A 19,174-nucleotide genomic window follows, 5' to 3' on the forward strand; every position below is an offset into this window, starting at 1 on the left:
GCAGAGGCTGTACAAGTCCACTCAGAACTCTGGGTACATATTCATACTGCTAACCCAGACCAGATCTGTGCTGCTGCACTTCACTGCTGTTTCTAACTGTGCTATGTAGATTAAAGTTAGCATGGGTATGTCCGCTTGAGCTGCAATCACAGCTCCAACTGCAGGTAGACATACTTGGGTATGCACAGTGTAGCTGTTAAACAGACAATACTTCATCCAAGTGGCTCTGTGCCTCCTCTTTAGTTCTCCCTAAAGGTTCATACTACAAAGTGAAGAGCAACTACTGGAGATGAGTCCTTTCACCTTCCACTGAAATCAACAGAGGTGGAAAATATTCAACACTTCCAGGAGTTACTTGATATCTTGCAGAATAAAGCTTTAACAGTTGGTCATTGATAATTATTCTTTCACTTGCAAATTGGCCATTATAACATGATAGCTTGCCCCATAGGCTGGGAGAGCCAGGGTTTAAGCCGACCCTGATCACAGGATGAGCCCCACCTCATAGGAATCAGGTGATTCCAGTATAAAGGAAGAAAGATGTTGCAGTGAAGTGGAGGGGGGAAACTCAGGAAGTTGTGACAGAATCTGTAGAGAATGAGGCCACGTCCAGACTAGGGTATTAAAATCGATTTTAGATACACAACTTCAGCTATGTGAATAACGTAGCTGAAGTCGAATTTCTAAAATCGAGGTACTCACCCGTCTGGACGGCGCGGCATCGATGTCCGCGGCTCTCCGTGTCGATTCCGGAACTCCGTTCGGGTTGATGGAGTTCCGGAATCGATGTAAGCGCGCTCGGGGATCGATACATCGCGTCCAGACTAGACGCGATATATCGATCCCCGAGCAATCGATTTTAACCCGCCGATGCCGCGGGTTAGTCTGGACGTGGGCCGAGGAATGCTTTCCAGACTGTCAGGCAACAGGCCCTGTCTAAGCAGGGGAAAAGTTGCAAAGGCCCCAGATAGAAAGGATTGGGAGGAAGAAGAGAAAAACCTTGTGTTGTGTGGACTTAGAAATAGACTTTATTTGGAAAGTTTGAGTTTTATTTGCAGTTTATTTTAGATCAATAAATGTAGTTCTTCAGGAGGGTATTTCTGACCAAGAAAACACCTGAAGAAAAGTTTTTATTTGACAACTAAGAGAGGAAAATAAGTCAGGCTGTTTGTAGCATGACCTTAGATCAGGGGTTCTCAATCAGTGGTACCTGTACCCTGGGGGTACTCAGAGGTTTTCCAGGGGGTACATCAACTCATCTAGATATTTGCTTAGTTTTACAACAGGCTATATAAAAAGCCTACCACAGTCACTACAAACTAAAATTTAATACATACAAAATAAGAAATTTTGTAGTATTAAATTTTTCAGTAATTGTGTGCTGAGACACTTGTTTGTATTTTTATGTCTGATTTTGTAAGCAAGTAGTTTTTAAGTGAGGTGAAACTTGAAGTATGCAAGACAAATCACACTCCTGAAAGGTTAAGCCCCACTGCCTTAGATCATAAGGGGTCTATGGGAGGGGCTGGTCTAGTTACAGCCTGTTTGTCAAACCAGGCCTGATTCTCATGCCATTTACATCACTTTGGTATTAAGGTCTCCTTTATGCTGCCAGAGCAGTAAATGGGCTGTAGTGACAAAGATCAGACTTCTTTTGTTTTTGTTCTCTGATTCAATCTGTTCTTCATAATTCTAATGGTGCAAAAGCTAAATGTGTTTTACCTTTTGGCTTTTACCATCATATATTATCTCCTTTTTGGGACAGGTTTGTCAAAAGCTAATTTTAAAGGTTCTCACAGAAATGACTAGCTTTTAAGTTGAGAGACAATTGGACTAGCTTCTAAGCAGACATATATGTAGAGGATGGTGGATAAAGGCAGTTGGGGGGGGAAGTTGCTATGTGCCTTCTTTTGTCACTAGCAGTATTGTGCTCCCCTTAAACTGCCAAATGCTTTTTGAAAGAGTAGATGTAAGGCCTGTGACATCTGATGAGAACAACAAATTGGAAAGTTTGGAAACTGAATCCAGGTGACTGAGCCTACTGAAGTCTGACTAATGCTCTGTGTCTTTGTTACATGTACTTGATCCACAGTTCAAATTACAACTCAGAGATACTCCTATTAATGAACTGACTGCAAATATGATACAAATGAAGCATCTATGTCTATAGCAGGCCTAACCTTCACATGTGCTCTGCTTAATCTTTCCAGCTGAACTGGCAGAACTTGATTAGAGCTGAAGGGAAAATGATACATTTTTCCCAACTATTTTCATAAATTTAGACTGTTAGGGAGTAGCTGCTGTTCACAGGGCCGGCTCCAGGCCCCAGCGCGCCAAGCACGTGCTTGGGGTGGCATGCCGCGGGGGGCGCTCTGCCAGTTGCCGGGAGGGCGGCAGGCAGCTCCGGTGGACCTCCCACAGGAGTCCCTGTGGAGGGTCTGCTGGTCCCGCAGCTCCGGTGGAGCATCCATACGCACGCCTGCAGGAGGTCCATTGGAGCCCCGGGACCGGCGAGTGGCTGAGCGCCCCCCCGCGGCGTGCCGCCGTGCTTGGGGTGGCAAAATGGCTAGAGCTGGCCCTGGCTGTTCATGCACTTGTACCAAAGTGTTCTCTTCCCTGGCATACAGAATTTGTCATCCAATCAGAGTACAGAAATAATACACGTGACCAGTCACACACCGCAAATAATTAATTATAGATAGCAGACATCAGAGTGTGAAATTTACCTCTGCAGGGAGGACTTGCTCAAGACCTATGCACCATTTAAATCCTGCTTAAATCGTCCAACTCATGTACTTGATTGTTCAGTAGTCTGCATATTAGCCTTCAAAAAGTAAGAAATCTTTACAATTACTAATAATTCCACCTCTCTGAGGGAGCTGCTTTGGATTTCCTGGTGGTAACTACCATATATTTTGCTGCCCCAGCCTATAAAAAAGAAAATATGGAGACATATGAGACACAAAGAATCCACCAACATCCTTTAACAGAGACTAAAAAGGAGCACTCACTGTTCAGCTGCCAGCCAGCAGGCATCCATGTTACAAATCTGTCATCAGCATCTGGCAGGTATTGTCATAACTGCTGAAAGTCTCAGAAGAGAGAACAAGAAAGATACGGGCATGAACACTGAGCTCTCCTCTATGCTCACTCCTTTAAGAGGTCCCTGCAGTTGAGGGTTCAGGCACACAAGCATTGTATAGCAGAAGCAGAGGCTTTACCAGTTCTCATAGACTCATAGACTCATAGACTCTAGGACTGGAAGGGACCTCGAGAGGTCATCGAGTCCAGTCCCCTGCCCTCATGGCAGGACCAAATGTGTGACCATTCTGTAGCTAAATGTGACAGTTCTGGAGACTAAAGTCCTCTATCTGAAACTGTTCACAAGGAAAACATTCACACTGGAGGTATGGGGGAATGGGAGAAAAGTAACATTCTGAGTAGGTGATGATGAGGTATCTCAGACCCTGAATAAAAATGTCACCACAGAATGAGTTTACCATCTCTGACCTGTCATCCAAGCTATAAAGAGATGTTGAAGCTGTTGCAAGCAATCAGTCAGGCTGTTTAGTTGTTTACATCTTCTGGCAAGGAAACTTGTCTGATATTGATTTGTTGCAGTGTCTCTTCAAGGTCATGCTGATCAATATCTTCTCTGTGCCCAAAAGGGGGCTCTCTGGCAACAGAAAGGGAGATGCCTGATGCAGCAAGTTAAGAAAAGCAAGAATTGGGGATAGGGGGAGAACTAGCTTACATTGTATTTGGACAATGCCATGTACCTCTGTCTCCTGTGTTGATCTGCTGTTCACTCAAACACTCCCATGTCCCTTCACTTCAGTCTCCCTCCACTAGCCCTCCATCCTTCCCTCCCTCTTCAGTGTCACCTCTTTGCTTTGTCTTTTTGTTGTTCCCCTCTTGTCTTTCATCCTCCTACCCCTGCCCTATGTAATGCACTTAATATTTATTCTACTTTTATGTTTTCCCCCACTCTCCCACTTTTTGTCTTGTATTTTTAGAATGTAAGCTCTTTGGAGCAGGGACTGTTTGTTACTTTCTTTTTGTACAGTTCCTAGCACAATAGGGTCCCAGTCCGTGTTGAGGCTTCTAGGTGCTACTGCAATACAAATAGACCATTAATATTGAAGTCACTGGGAGTTTTACCACTGATTTCAATAGGAGTATGATTGGGCCAGGGGTCTCAAACTGTGCTGCAGGAGATTTCATGAAGGACGGCACTTCTGAGATGGTTGGGAGGATGGGTTGTGTGTGTACCAGTCTCAGTATTGCCAACCCCAAAAGTTCAAAAATCATGAGTCAGACCCCACAAAAATCATGAGATTTAAAAAAAACAAAAACAAAAAACTCATGATTTTTGACCAAAGATGGTTTTGTGGCGTTATTTTGGTCTGTCATTTAGAACTCCCCCTGCCCACCTTTAGTGTGTGTGACAATTACAGTGCTCAGTAAATTTATTTTTGGCTCCTGCTGCAGGGGACCCAACTGAGATCTAATTATAAAGATTTGTATAAAAAGCTCCTTGATTGATGTGGAGTTTCCAGTTTCTCCTCAAATACTAATTAGCCTCCACATCTGCTCCTTGCACTTCTGCTCCTCCTGCAGCTCCTGTTGTTCTTCAACATCATCTCCCAGACTTGATGGGGCAGCTACAGTGGGATCCTCTTCTGTCCCTTCCCAGGCCTTGGGGACATGGTGGGGACTGCCTCAGGAGTTATTTCCCACTCTTCCTCTTCCTGGACCTGGTGCTGCAGAGATGGCAGAGGGAGTTGCAGAGAGGAACTGACCCACTTTTCACAGTGGCCTAGGAATCAGAAAGGGCCCAGTAGCTCAGGGCCGTGCTACTCCCTCCTCCTCATTCCCTGCTTGTGGGAATGATGTCAGCTGCTCCCTCTCCCACTCCCTACCTAAAAATTCCTCTTGGCTTCTGAGGGGATGGCGGGAGAGCTATCTGTTTCCTGCAGCAACCTTGGTTGGCTGCTTAGTTGTGGGACATCTGGGCACAGCAGTGCCTCCTCCAACATCCTAGTGGGGTAGAAGGACAGGTTCCTTCCTGACTGTGATATCTGTGAAGATTGAATGAGTTGTGTGGCCCAGAGCCAGCCATTGGAGTTGACACTACAAACAGGCTCTACTGGGACAATGTTGGGCCTTCCATACATAACTGCAGAGGTTAATGATTCCTATTCCCCCTGGTCAGGTAAGCTACCCTCTGAACTGTCTGTACAATCCATTTTAATCCATTACTCAAAGTAGCAGTCATCCATCAAGGGACTGGTTTTGTTTGCTTTGGGGTGGTAAGTCTAGGTCAGTGGTGGGGCAACCTGCGACCCCTGGGCCGCACACAACCCATCAGGATAATCTGCTGGTGTGCTGTAGGGTGACCAGACAGCAAATGTGAAAAATCAGGACGGGGGTGGGGAGGCAATTGGAGCCTATATAAGAAAAAGACCCAAAAATCAGGACTGTCCCTATAAAATCGGGACATCTGGTCACCTTAGTGGGCCACGAGACAGTGTTTACATTGACCGTCCACAGGCACAGCTGTCTGCAGCTCCCAGTGGCTGCAGTTCACCCTTCCCACAGCTCCCATTGGCCAGGAAGTGGTGCGGGCCACAGGGACGTGTTGGGCGCCGCTTCCCCCAGCTCCCATTGCCCAGGAATGACGAGCTGCGGGCGGCTGTGCCTGCAGACGGTCAATGTAAACACTGTTTCGCAGCCCACCAGCGGATTACCCTGACAGGCTACGTATGGGCTGCAAGTTGCCCACCACTGGTCTAGGTCATTCAGAGAGAAGGGCATTCCCCTGGTCCCATTCCTGGAGCTATTATTGAACTATGATTTTGTTTGCAATATTTGTCTCAATTCAGTATAAAAAATGTTAGTTAATCAGTGTCTATTGGCCATGGGGTGCTCTATAAATATTATTTTGATCAATACCTATTCATTAGTATTTTATATTTACTGGAGGAATTTTTCATGCTGGAAATTTAAAAATATATGCGACTAATTAAAAGAGGAAAGAGTCCCTGATTGCTACTCTTTTACATGTAAAGATTTTACTGTTAAAGAGGTGCAAACATGCTTCTTAGTTTATAATTTTGAAAATATTCTATTTTCAAAACCATTTATATCTTTGAATGCTATTTGTAAGTGACTTGGTTTGACCTGTTTTTACTTGAAATTGTAATCCTGTTCATGAATGCCATCTGCCCATTCATATTGCTTGTGTTCCAAAAAATATCTTCAAGGCTAGAGCATACAGCTTTAACTATCACATGATACAGAGTCCCATGCTGCTTAATCAGAGCATCAAGTGATTCTTTCAGTGTGCTTTTTTTTTTTTTTTAAATTTCCTGCCACAGCCAGGTCTCTCACAAGTTTCTGACGGCTTTAAGCAGCCTGAATTCACTTCCTAGCCTATCTTCCTTCTGGCTAGCACTGCTTCTCTAAGCTGTCCGTTGTTCCTGCTTCTTTGGCCTCGTTTGGATTGCTTTACTCATTTGCTATATATATTGCAACCTCTTATGATGAGATTTCTCATGGAATGAAGAATTTTCAGATGTGAGCTCAGCCATAATTCAAACTACTGGCAAAATAGGAACACAGCATAATGTTTTCCCCTAAGCATTAGATTTGTAAGCTATTTTGGAGCAGGGACTCATATTTGCACAGCACTTAGCACAATAGGGCCCTGAACTGGTTGGCCTCTAGGTGCTACCACAATATAAATATTAATAATTAATAGGGGAAATATTAACAAGTCACATGAGCAAAAATGCTTGGCATTACCATGTAACTTGCAGAACATCCATTGACAAGATATCCTCCAAATGTTTCTGGCCTTAATATACTTGTGAAGTGCATTTGCTCTGTATGGCTCTGATCCTATATTGAGTTCCTCACGGGTGGGACTGCATGGAGCCTTACTGACTTCAGTGGGATCTGCCTTCCCAGAGTTCATTGCAGGATAGCACTATATTGGTTGTGGCATATAGGTTAAGTTATGTTAGCTGAAGTTCTGCTAGACCTAACTAGCCCTGGATATTCAAATTCTGGTCTCAGTCACAGTGGTAGAAATCCAGCATAACTTCATTGGCTGCACTGAAGTTACACTTTATCTTTTGCTGGTGTACATGAAAGCATAATTTGGCTCACAGTACATAAACATTATAGAAAGCAAGACGAAAGAATTAAAATGCATTTAGTCTTTTGAAATGCTATGAGGCAGTTTCATATAAGCTACAGTGAAAATTTGTGCAACTGAAGTTACCCATGTAGCTTACATGGCAGTGATGTTTTTTAACAGTCATTGGTTCACTTGGTATGTAACAGACATTTGATATGGGTTAACAGCAAGAGGAGAATCCTGCATGAAAGAATCCATTTCTTTACAAGTCTAAGGGCCAATTTTTGGACATCCGTACATGTATATGCATTCCAGATAATCTATGGGCAGTAGCAAGGGTATATGGCAAAGTTAACTACCTCAGTTATGCCTTCTCCAAGTGCTCCATGGCTAATATTACAAAGGGAGGGTGACATAATAAGTTGTGTCCATGGGGAATTTTGGCATAGTTTGCATTTGCTTGTGTGGTTGCACAGACCAAGCAGTGGTCCCTAGGCCTTTCCACCACCTTTCACCATGCACACATATTTCTGTTACACTATATCACTTTTCAAGGACTCCGATTGATTTCAGGGAGCTCTGGAGCAGGCCCTTACTTATGCCACTTTCCGAGCATTAGCCAGAACTTGACCCTGTGTACACAACATCTGCCAATACTAGTCTTGAGGCTAGGATCACAAGGATAATATTTTCATAGATTAATTTTTCTTGAACAACTGCTCCTGACTAATAGAAACACAGGCTTTCACTTTCTTTAATGTTGCTAATGTGTTATGTGTATGTCTCTTGGTCTTGCATTCTTGCGTTGTATGAATTTCTTTCTTGATCAAATTAGTATCATTGTGAAATCTCTAGCAGAATATTGTGGGGGAACCCACAGAAAGGACTAGAAGCTATAAATTGAGTTCTTAAAGAGCTTTATCATACAAGTGTATCAAATCTCACTACATCTGGTGACGCAGGTAAGCATTGTTGTTGACATTTTACAGAGGGACAAACTGTGGCCAAAGTCACACAGGAAGTTTTTGACAGAACACAGAATTGAATACTGGTCTCCTGACCTCTAGTCTGGGACCACAACCACAAGACCATCCTGAGTCCCATTTAGCAATCACAGAAAAATATATAGAAAAGATAAATGTAATTTCTTCTTTGGAAAGTGGTTCGGTCTTTAGAGCCAAGACACAGAGCTTTGTTTGGATTTTAGGGCAGAGGTGGGTTGGGAAAGGGAAGTTCATTAGCTTCCCCTTTTAGAAATACACTCCTGCCTTGACCATGAATATTCACTTTGACTATTACACTGAAATTCCAACCTTCAACTGTGACTGAGCTGCACTGTTTCTCTTATCATATTCCAGGTTATGAAAAGAATACAAGATTTGCTTCACTCCAAACAATGTCCAGAGGGAGGTTGTTCAAGAGTGCAGTGAGGCAGAGGACCAAGTGTACTGCTTTCACAGCGCTCTGGGCTTTTGTCAAATTTGGGAGTGTCATTCTGTCCTCACATCTTTTATGAAGAGTATTAAATTGACACAAGAAATTGAGCTCTCTGGAGATGGTTCATTGTTGTGCTCTGTGATTATGATACTGTACATCATCAGTCTGTCATGATAAAGATTGGAATCATTTAAAGGCTGATGAGAAATTGACACTGATATAGCATCAACACAGGACAATCTACCATTTATGATCAGCTGGTGTCTTGTACTCTTCTACATCAATCTTTTGCTTATTTTAGCTTGTAGCAATCCAGTGTGCACTATTTATATCATTGCCCAAACCAGTGCTGGGAATACACAGGTGGCAGTTCCTGACATCAGAAGCATTAGAGGCAGCATTTGATGATGGATTCAGTGCAAGCAGGATGTGTTAAGAGAGTTTTTACACAGAGTAAAACAGCAAACCTGCTGCATCCCAGAATTGCTTGCAGGAAATATACACTAGAGAACTGAACTGATGGAACAGCACTTGTATAAGCATCAGTGTGCTGTTTCCAGGTTGGGCATGTGCAGGTCTATTGCAGCTTTGTCCTGCGTCCATACTAATGTTGTACTGTATACCATCTGCAGTTACTATGCTCTAGAAACTCGTTCCAGCTCATTGAAGCAGTGGCTTCTGGGAGACTTCAAAAGGCCTTTTGGGATATCTAGGGAAGCCCTGTTGAATTGTGGACAAAGAGGTCAAGCTACCATAATCCACTGAGTAACTCCTGTTAAGTCCTCTGGTGACAGCACCAGTTTATATTTATCTTCTCAAAATGGATGGCAAGATGAACACTCAGAAATCTCTCCTGGCTAAGCAAGACCATCTGAGGTGACAGCAGAAAAGAAATAGAGGTGATCCAGAAGCGCCTTCAGAGAACCAGAGATTAAAATTATGAGTTCTGTGAGCTCATTGTACAATGGTTGGACACCCTCTGCCACTATTTGATTGGTTGACTGCATGCTGTACTTCACTGGGTGGAGCATAGCTTTTGTGTCCAGGCCATGACCGCAGACTGACAGAACTAAGTTGTTCTCAAGACCTGAGATGAGCAGTAGTGGCGACAGAACTTCAGAATGAGCAAAGAATGTTTTCCATATCCCTGTGGGGAGCTAGTCCCAGCATTGAAAACCAAGATGAAAACTCTATTTAGCAAGGGAAAGAGGGTGGTGATTGCTTTCTGGAAGCTTTCTACTTCAGATTGTTTCTGGTCTCTTGGACACTAGTTTATATTGGGAAATCCACATTGGGTGGTGGTGTGGTGTTTTGCAGGATAATACACTGGTGGCTTATATGGCAATGATCATGTGATAGATGCAAACATAGTTTTCCCAGACTCTGCAGCAGCCACTGCCAGAACCTGTGTGTCCCACCCTCCCCAAGAAATGCAGGAATATATTAACAGAAAGGGGTGCTAATCCATGGAGATGTAGACATTGCTGGACCATCATGTCAGGGACATGGACATGGACATGGACATGTTATGCCCAAGCAAAATGCAGAATGCTGCAGCTTTCCAAAAGCTCTGGAAAAGAGTGAACTCTCTTCTCTCTGAACAATATTGACTTTGATGATTTCTGTTTCCATTGTATTTCTGGGTGACTCTGGAAAAGATGGGGATCAATATGAGAATTGAAAGGTGGATAAGGAACTGGTTAAAGGGGAGACTACAACGGGTCGTACTGAAGGGTGAACTGTCAGGCTGGAAGGAGGTTACTAGTGGAGATCCTCAAGGATCGGTTCTGGGACCAATCTTATTTAACCTTTTTATTACCAACCTTGGCACAAAAAGCGGGAATGTGCTAATAAAGTTCGCGGATGACACAAAGCTGGGGGGTATTGCTAACACGGAGAAGGACCGGGATATCATACAGGAAGATCTGGATGACCTTGTAAACTGGAGTAATAGTAATAGGATGAAATTTAATAGTGAAAAGTGCAAGGTCATGCACTTAGGGATTAATAATAAGAACTTTAGATATAGATTGGGGATGCATCAGTTGGAAGCAACAGAGGAGGAGAAGGACCTTGGAGTATTGGTTGATCACAGGATGACTATGAGCCACCAATGTGATATGGCTGTGAAAAAAGCTAATGCGGTTTTAGGATGCATCAGGCGAGGTATTTCCAGCAAAAATAAGGAGGTGTTAGTACCGTTATATAAGGCGCTGGTGAGACCTCACCTGGAATACTGTGTGCAGTTCTGGTCTCCCATGTTTAAGAAGGATGAATTCAAACTGGAACAGGTTCAGAGACAGGCTACTAGGATGATCCGAGGAATGGAAATCCTGTCATATGAAAGGAGACTCAAAGAGCTTGGCTTGTTTAGTCTAGCCAAAAGAAGGCTGAGGGGGGATATGCTTGCTCTTTATAAATATATCAGAAGGATTAATATTAGGGAGGGAGAGGAATTATTTAAGCTTAGTACCAATGTATATACAAGAATGAATGGGTATAAACTGGACACTAGGAAGTTTAGACTTGAAATTAGATGAAGGTTTCTAACCATTAGAGGAGTGAAGTTCTGGAACAGCCTTCCAAGGGGAGTAGTGGGGCAAAAGACATATCTGGCTTTAAGATTAAGCTTGATAAGTTTATGGAAGGGATGGTATGATGGGAGAGCCTAATTCTGGCAATTGATCTTTGATTATCGCCAGATAAGTATGCCCAGTGGTTGGTGATGGGATGTTGGATGGGATGGGATCTGAGTTACTGCAGAGAATTCTTTTCTGAGTGCTGGCTGGTGAGTCTTGCCCACATGCTCAGGGTTTAGCTGATCGCCATATTTGGGGTCGGGAGGGAATTTTCCTCCGGGGCAGATTGGCAGAGGCCTTGGAGGTTTTTCGCCTTCCTCTGCAGCGTGGGGCATGGGTCACTTGCTGGTGGATTCTCTGCAGCTTGAGGTCTTCAGACCACAATTTGAAGACTTCAATAATTCAGGCATAGGTTAGGGGTTTGTTATAGAAGTGGATGGGTAGGGTTCTGTGGCCTGCTTTGTGCAGGGGGTCGGTCTAGATGATCACATTGGTCCCTTCTGACCCTAGAATTTATGAATCTACTCACATTTGCAATGGCTAATGCAATATTTTCCAAATTACATAAATCTGGAGACACACAGATTCAATTACACCAAATATTTTTTGTTATGATGAAAAATAGTACAAGCTTAACAATTCTAAAACAAATTGACTAAACAGCAAATGACTCATCATTTTAACTAATAATTTAAATCTGAGCTCACACTATTCTCTCAAAATGAACTGGGAGTGAATGTTATTTGGAACAGCAATCATCATAACACAATAAGTAATAGGACATAGCGTAAAAGAAATAAAGAGACTCAACCAGCTTGTGAATGTAGTGAATTGAATAGAGTGATAGCTGCAATGCAGTTTATATACAAACACATAAGGACAATTTTTATAAAAATGTAACTTTATTATTCTTCTGGAATTGAGCCATGCAATTACAAATAACAGCAAAAATGATTGAGATTCAAAATTATATGTGCAAATTTTCTGCTGCACAGTTTTGATCAACTAACTTTTACTATAAGCACATATGTGGCACAGTTTGCTTGGTTTTGAGTCAAAACCCGGAAAGTCCAGGTTTGCTTGAAACTCAGCCCGGGTTTACTTATTGAGGCTTTTGGAAAACCTGACCAGAATACTTAGTTCATAATGAAACCCTCAGAGCTGATGATTTTTGCCCTATAAAAGTTTAAGGAGTACTGATTGGTCCCCTCCTTTCATCTGCATATGTACAATTCACAAGACTTGCTTCATAATATTGCACATTGGGAAGCTTTTAATCTCTTGCACCACACTGTGCAATCTTTCCAGCTATCTGCATTGTTTACTCATGCTGTTGCACCATATAGATGGTAGATGATCGATGGATTTTCTTTTTCTTTTCAGCAGTGCTGCAGTCACAGCAGCACAAAATTATTTAAAAAAAAAATACTCTGCAGGATAATACTGCCTGTACTAAGCTGAAAATGAGCCAGAACTTCCCAGCATGCCAACTGTGATCTCTTCTAACAGTGTAATAGAAACTCTGAAGCATCACTGCAGCAAGTTGTGCAGATGCAGCATCAATGTTAATTGGTCTGTATCTAATACCATCAGAGGGATACCTGGAAGAAAGATGTCCATATAATGCTGTGGCAGCATTCACCTGGCTTTTGAAACCCAATACCATAAGGAAACCAGGTGGGATGCAGAGTCTTAAAACTGTTTTTATCCCTTAGAATGATGTCTAATTTCCATGTGGATAGGATATCTAGAAACTGGGAAGGTGAGGAGGGTGGTGGAGGCTGCAGTAGGGTTAGGCTGATGGAAGGTGGCTGGGGCACTTGATTGGGAATCAGGGTTGCTGGAGTGCTCCACAGCTGGATTATGGGGCATTTGTTTAGCAGCTTAGCATGAAGGTTAAATAGGTGGGAGAAAAGATTGGGTTGTTTGCAGGGAGGAGGTGCAGAAAGGTTAGGAAGGAATGAGATAGGTCAGAGGCACTACAGCAGACTATGATAAACTCACACCAATGTAGCTCAATAGCAACTCTATTGAAACCTATCGATCTACAGTGGTGAAACACAGCAGAATCTGGCCTCCTATGGAGAAAATGGGAAGATTTGCCAGACGGCTAGGGATTTTTGGGAGGCAAGTGTATGGATTTGTAAGTGTGTGTTCTTATGCAAAACTGCAGTGCAGTTTACTGGGTGCCTGTCTGCAGTACTGAAAGGATGAATTGTCTTCCATATAAAACAAAACTAACACAGAAGTAGTTGCATCAAACCGCCATTCAGCTGAATTATTTAATGCAACTAATACAAGTATGAGGCTCTTACTGAATTAGTTACGTAAAACCAGAAACTCTGCTCCCTTCTAACCTGCCTCAAGCCAATATTACTTTCATTTTTGTAAGGCCACATTAAAGTGTTAAATTAATAGCTAACCAAAGCTCAAGACATTTGGAAAAGAAAAGGAAACAATAAAATAAACATTAAAAGGAGCTTATATAATGCTTTCAGAATGGTTTAAAGACTAGTTTGTTGCTATTGAAGAAATAATCGTGAAAAAGAGTGCTTTAAATGCATAGAGATGTTCTATATTATGTTGCATATTGAGTCTGTAACAGGGCTACTGTCTGCATCAGTGAGGTTAATCTGGACAAAGCAACCCCCAAAAGAAGATAGAAGTGCACAAAATTTGAATGCTGACAAGGTGTCCACATTGCACAAACGAGCTATTTGTATCAGGATACACAACATTGACCCTCTGCACTTTGCAGTCTTAGCAACTAGAGCACTACCAATTGATAAATGAGGCTGGGTTGCTTTTTATTTCACACCCTCCAGCCTTCTTCGCACCATTTCCCTTCTCCCTCTGGCCCAAATCCCTCTTGGGCTGATGCAGAAGTTTGTGGAGGTGGGGGTCTCTTATCCTGGGACTGTTGAGGAGTGGGAGTGGGGGTTGAAGTCTCTCTCTCATCCTGGGATTGTTGGAGCAGTGGATACAGAATTGGCCTGCTGGTGCAGATTAGAACAGCCCTGTGAGACATCTCGACATTTGCACTGGCTACACTGGCCCCATAAACATTTTGACAGCAAGAGACTAGGCACGGCAGAGGGATGCCCTAGTCATGCTCCATCCTGCTCTTCCCTCACCAGCGTTACTTCAATGCATCCTACAGTGGAGAAAGGCATGGAGCAGGCTGATGGCAAGGCCCTCCTCACTGGAGGTTTATTTCAGGGGAGTATTCTGGCTGCTTTGTGGCCACTTTCTAGAGGGAGAAAAAGGTTACACAGCAGAGCTGAATTCTTCCTTCTGGATGCAAGTTAAATTCACTTACACCTGTTTTCTCACCAGCTGACCTCTGCTGTGTAACTTACACCACCACTTCACAGCACTTTCCAGAGATAAGTAAGTGCCAAGTATGATGAAGTCTTAGAGCTGGTTAAATATTTCTGTGAATAAATGTAGCGTGTGTGCTCTGCTGTTATCTGTGGAGATGGACTATTTCTTGTTTACAAGTATTTGAAGGACTGTCCTTCTAATCATGAAAATGTTCACAAACCCTGAATGTTATGTGTTTTAGAATTGAAGATTATTCACCCAGAAATTCATTGGAGTGTTTTTAGTCATTGTTCAGTATTCATCCTTCATTATTCTGCTGCTTAAAATGCTGTATTCATGCAGTCAGGGAATAGAAACAATACTATGTTACTTAGGTGACCAGTCAGCAAGGCAAATAGAATAATTTGCAGAGCCAGAAATGTGGTCACCTCAACTATTTTGTCCCTACTGATGTAGAAAGAATACATCTGTAAAAGTGAAAATCAGATTGCCACAAATTCCTACATAGAAAAAGAGGCTACACTTGTTTGATAATTTATTCACAATGCTCTGATCAATATTATTATTTTGCTCACTTAGATATTTGGCCCACTGACTGATTAAGAAAGTATATCCACTTTTCTCTAAATATATATAAAAGGTATTGTCATTTTTTGTGACAATACCTCTGCATTCACCCCGATGTATCACTTTCTCCTCATCTCTTCTCTGGTTTTTCTATATTGCCATGATCAACTAGGGACATGTGAAATTTATACAGGTCAAACAATGCCACCAATCTAGTTCTGGGTCCCTGGTGTTTGCTCAGTAATTCATTTCCTCCCACATAGTCTATAACTAGGTACAAATATAGGTCTGTTTCTCCTTCTGCCACACTTGTATCATTATCCTTTGCACTGAACATGTGTGGCTACAACATGATGTTACATTTTTGCATGCATTTAGTGTCCCCTTGGCCTCCTTCCTGGTTTCAGCTGCACAGACCCCTGGGTATTGCTCCATTTGGACTCCCACTGTTAATAGTGTAATGAATGCTCAGAACTGCCAGGAAGACTCTTTGAAAGTGAATTAGTTTCTGAGACCATTTTTATGGTGCTCTTAAGAGGCCTGAGGGAGAATTTTGCCCTTGTCTGCTAGATAAAAGATTTGTCTACACTTAAAAGTTTTGCCAATTAAACCATATTAGCATAATTAAAGCAACTCCCTCAGTTTGGATACCTATGTGATTATACCAACATAAGAGTACTTATTCCAATTCAGGTACTGAAATAAGCTATAGTAGTATACATACATGCATTCTTTCATTATGCAAAACATCTCAGTCACATCACAATGAACAGTAAATGCAACACACCAGAGTCCTTGGCCTGCAATTTTCCTCCAAGTTTCACAGTCTTTAGACATAGTGGAACCACATCTGCCCCATCATCAGTTCCTGCAACACTCTTTGGCAATCTTCCTCTTCATCTCACCCACGTGTCCTGCAAACTCAAGTTTTCTTTATCTGATCGTCTTGATATCAAATATCATTCGTGTAAATCTAGGCACTTGCCTCCTCGTTAGTCATATGTGCAGTATAGCTAACTGTATGCCTGTAGCATTTCAGTTAGAAGGCAGAAAGCCTCTTAAGATTCTGTTTCCTTAGCATCCATGTTTCACATCCATCTACCAAGATACTGAAGGCAAGAGACTGCAGCAATTTTATTTAACACTTCATGGTAATACCTTTGTTTCTCCAGCTGAGTTTTTCTAGAGTAGCAGTTGTTAGTCCAATTCTATGTTGGATCTCTAAGTGATGGTTAGTGTCCCCTGTAGTCATCCTACCCAGGTTTGAAGTGTTGAACACACTCCAGTGCCTCCTCAGACTTGGATAAAACTATCTCTTGCCTTTTCAACACATTTGTCACCACTGTCTTTTCATATAAAATCTTTAACTCTTTCTTCTCTGCTTCCAATGCCATTCTGTTTAGCAAGTTTTGCACCCCCTCTTGCAATGATACAATCATGACCATCAGGGAAACACAGATGACTAATTTTGCATCGAGCCACAGGTACACACTCTCCTCTTTTTAAGATTTTTCAAAAGAACAGCTGAAGTGGGTTGGTGGTAGCAAGCAGCCCTCTCTGACACCTACTCTCAAGTCAAACCAACTACTTTTCTCACGCCCCACACTAGGGCTTGGACAGATATAATATAATGGCGGGGGGGGGGGGGGGGAATCAGCCATACCGGAACTAGTCTCTTGCAGAAACCTCTAAGTGTAAACCAGGCCAAGTGCCCCCAGCAAACCTCCCTCAGTGAAACTGCCTCACTGAGACCTGCCTCAGAGTCCCCACTCGCTCCCCCAGTGACTCTAGATACGAGGAGAAGGAGACTAGAAGGCGTGGCAAGGGGCGGGGAGTCAGGGCGAGGGGGAGGGGCGTAGGGGCAGGGGCAGGGGCAGAGTCAGGGAGTGGGACATGAGAGGATCAGGTCTGTGTAAGAAGAGAGCGCCCCGCCCAAGGAATCTCCCTGCTCCAATCACGCTCTGCGCTGTGTTTCCCATTGGCCCGCAGGACACACGTGATCTCCTGGCGGGCGGGCGGTGCCGCTGATTGGTGTCTGGCGCTACGCCCGTGGGGGGAGGGTCAGGGGGCGGGCTTTGCGTTTCCCGGGTGACGGAGCAGGAGGGGGCGTCTCCGGTCCCTGCGGCTGGAGGAGGCCGGATCCTGGCAGAGGTGGGCGGCCGCTGTCAGAGGGATAAGAGTGGGGCGGCCGGCTGGCGCTGCGCGGGAACGTGGCGGTGAGAGCGGCGGGACCCGGTAAGGGGAGGGGGCCTGGTGCCCAAACAGGGTCTCGTGGTCTGTGTGGGCCTAAAGTTCCGGAGGAGCTGAACGGGTGCGTGCCTGGGGGGTCTGTGGGGCGCGGGAACTGAGGGGCGGGGTCTGGGGGGGGAGCTGGCGGAGTTGGTTTGTTTGTCTGTCTGTGGGGCGGGCGGGGTGTCCGGCTGAGTCTGGGGTCCCTCCTACACACAGAGTAAGGAGGGAGGGGGGGTTGCCCGGGCTCCGGGGCGCGCAAAGCCTCTCCCCTCCCCTCAGCGCAGCTTGTGGGCGGGCGGTAACTTTGTTGGTAGCTGGGACAGAGCCGCGTTTGCCGTTCCTCTACCGGTGTCCCTGGCCCCGACTCGCGGGGGGGCTGTTCCCGGGCCCAGGCTCTTCAGCCCAGGGGCAGCGCTGAGCTTGGTGCTATAAGGATTATCAAGGAGCTCGGTCCCCCGCGGCTGTTTGTGTGAGTTAGAGAGGTGGCGTCTGGTGGTGATGGCATTAATTTGCCTCGTTGAGCATCTGCTCTTCAGCAGAGCGAAAACATTAAATTGTAGTGCTGGGGTAGCCGCTCAGGGCATTAGCAAAAGTCAATTACTAAGTACAGAGGAATACAGGAGGAATAGCATTAAGATGGGAAACGTAGAGATGTACCTTTCTCCCTTCCCTTAGCCCTTTTGGATGATTTCTTCACTCTGTTCTTAACCTTTGTCAGTTTCATAAATCCTCTCCATCACGCTTGTACTGTAGAGTGGTACAGATTGATGGGCACAGAAAACAGTGCTTACTTAGAGGTAACTAAGGAGATCCTTAGTGCAGGTTTCACCATATTTTGTAAACTTAGTCATTCTCCCTCTACCCCCGCATCTTCAAAGTCAAAACTTTAAGGTTTTTCAGGAGACTATAATATTGGATTAAGCCATCATTGTTATTTACAAGGAAACATGTATTGATTTTTGTTTGAGCTGTGTTTTCTAGACAATTTCAGTGGCCTTACAGAGTTCCATAACCAACTGGTAGCACAGCATATTTGGGACATGTTTTTCTTGATGACACCTGCTGTTGTATGAGATATGCACACCCAGTATCTTGAGATGTGATTAGGTAGATAGTGTTTTTGTTTCACATAATATGATTTGATTGAGTTTCAATAAAATGAGTAAGTAATGATCAGATTGGTTTAGTTAACATATCACATCTTTTGTATTGTACAATCCAAAGAGCAAATAAGTTATACTTACATAATAGTGTCATTTCCTTTGTTACTTACTGGGCCTTATCTTGTATATATTCATGAGCACTTTAATATCTCTCTTCCCTTGATGGCTCTGCTTTATCTTTCCAGTGTTCAATAGTTTCTTTGCTATCATTAGTTTTAGCTTCACCTACATAATAGTGTCATAAGCAGTCTATTAAATAGTCTACTTGTATGTGAACAAGAGTCTTATTCCATTTAGGTTTTTATGCTATGTTCATCACTGTATTATTTGAGTGCTTCCAGTAATGCATCAGGCCATGTGACTAAACATCTGTATCTGTTGTATGTTCTCTTATCCTCTCCCCAAAGGAAGAAGCATGTGCAATGGAGTGTCTTGTTAAATATACCTGTTGCAATGTTATTCATGTTAGAGAATGAACAAGATATTCTTTGTTTATATTAAATGTAAATATTGAATACCTGCTAATCTATTGGCAATATTTTAGCATATGTTTACACAGTCCTGTAGGCGTAGTGTATGCATACAGTTATCACATTGAAAATGAAAGGTCTCAGTAAATTATTGGTCAAGATCATGGGTAACTGTAAATAGCATAAAGGGGAAAGTGTGTGTTTTTTTTTTTTTTTTTTTTTACCTGTCACAACTGTGCATGAAAGAGTGCTGTATAG

General features: G+C 43.3%; 1 protein-coding gene across 7 annotated transcripts in view; it reads left to right on the forward strand.

Moving 5' to 3' along the window:
* Positions 1-17,147: 17,147 nt before the first annotated feature.
* Positions 17,148-19,174, forward strand: part of LYST (lysosomal trafficking regulator) — a 180,373-nt gene continuing 178,346 nt past the window's right edge. For 4 of the 7 annotated variants that reach the window (XM_050950350.1, XM_050950358.1, XM_050950357.1 and 1 more), the window contains exon 1: positions 17,148-17,286. The gene's annotated coding sequence lies outside the window, so the exon portion shown is untranslated. The other 3 variants (XM_050950352.1, XM_050950354.1, XM_050950353.1) reach the window with 2 other exon arrangements.

Source organism: Gopherus flavomarginatus, chromosome 4 (assembly GCF_025201925.1).
Source record: "Gopherus flavomarginatus isolate rGopFla2 chromosome 4, rGopFla2.mat.asm, whole genome shotgun sequence".
Taxonomy (NCBI): domain Eukaryota; kingdom Metazoa; phylum Chordata; order Testudines; family Testudinidae; genus Gopherus; species Gopherus flavomarginatus.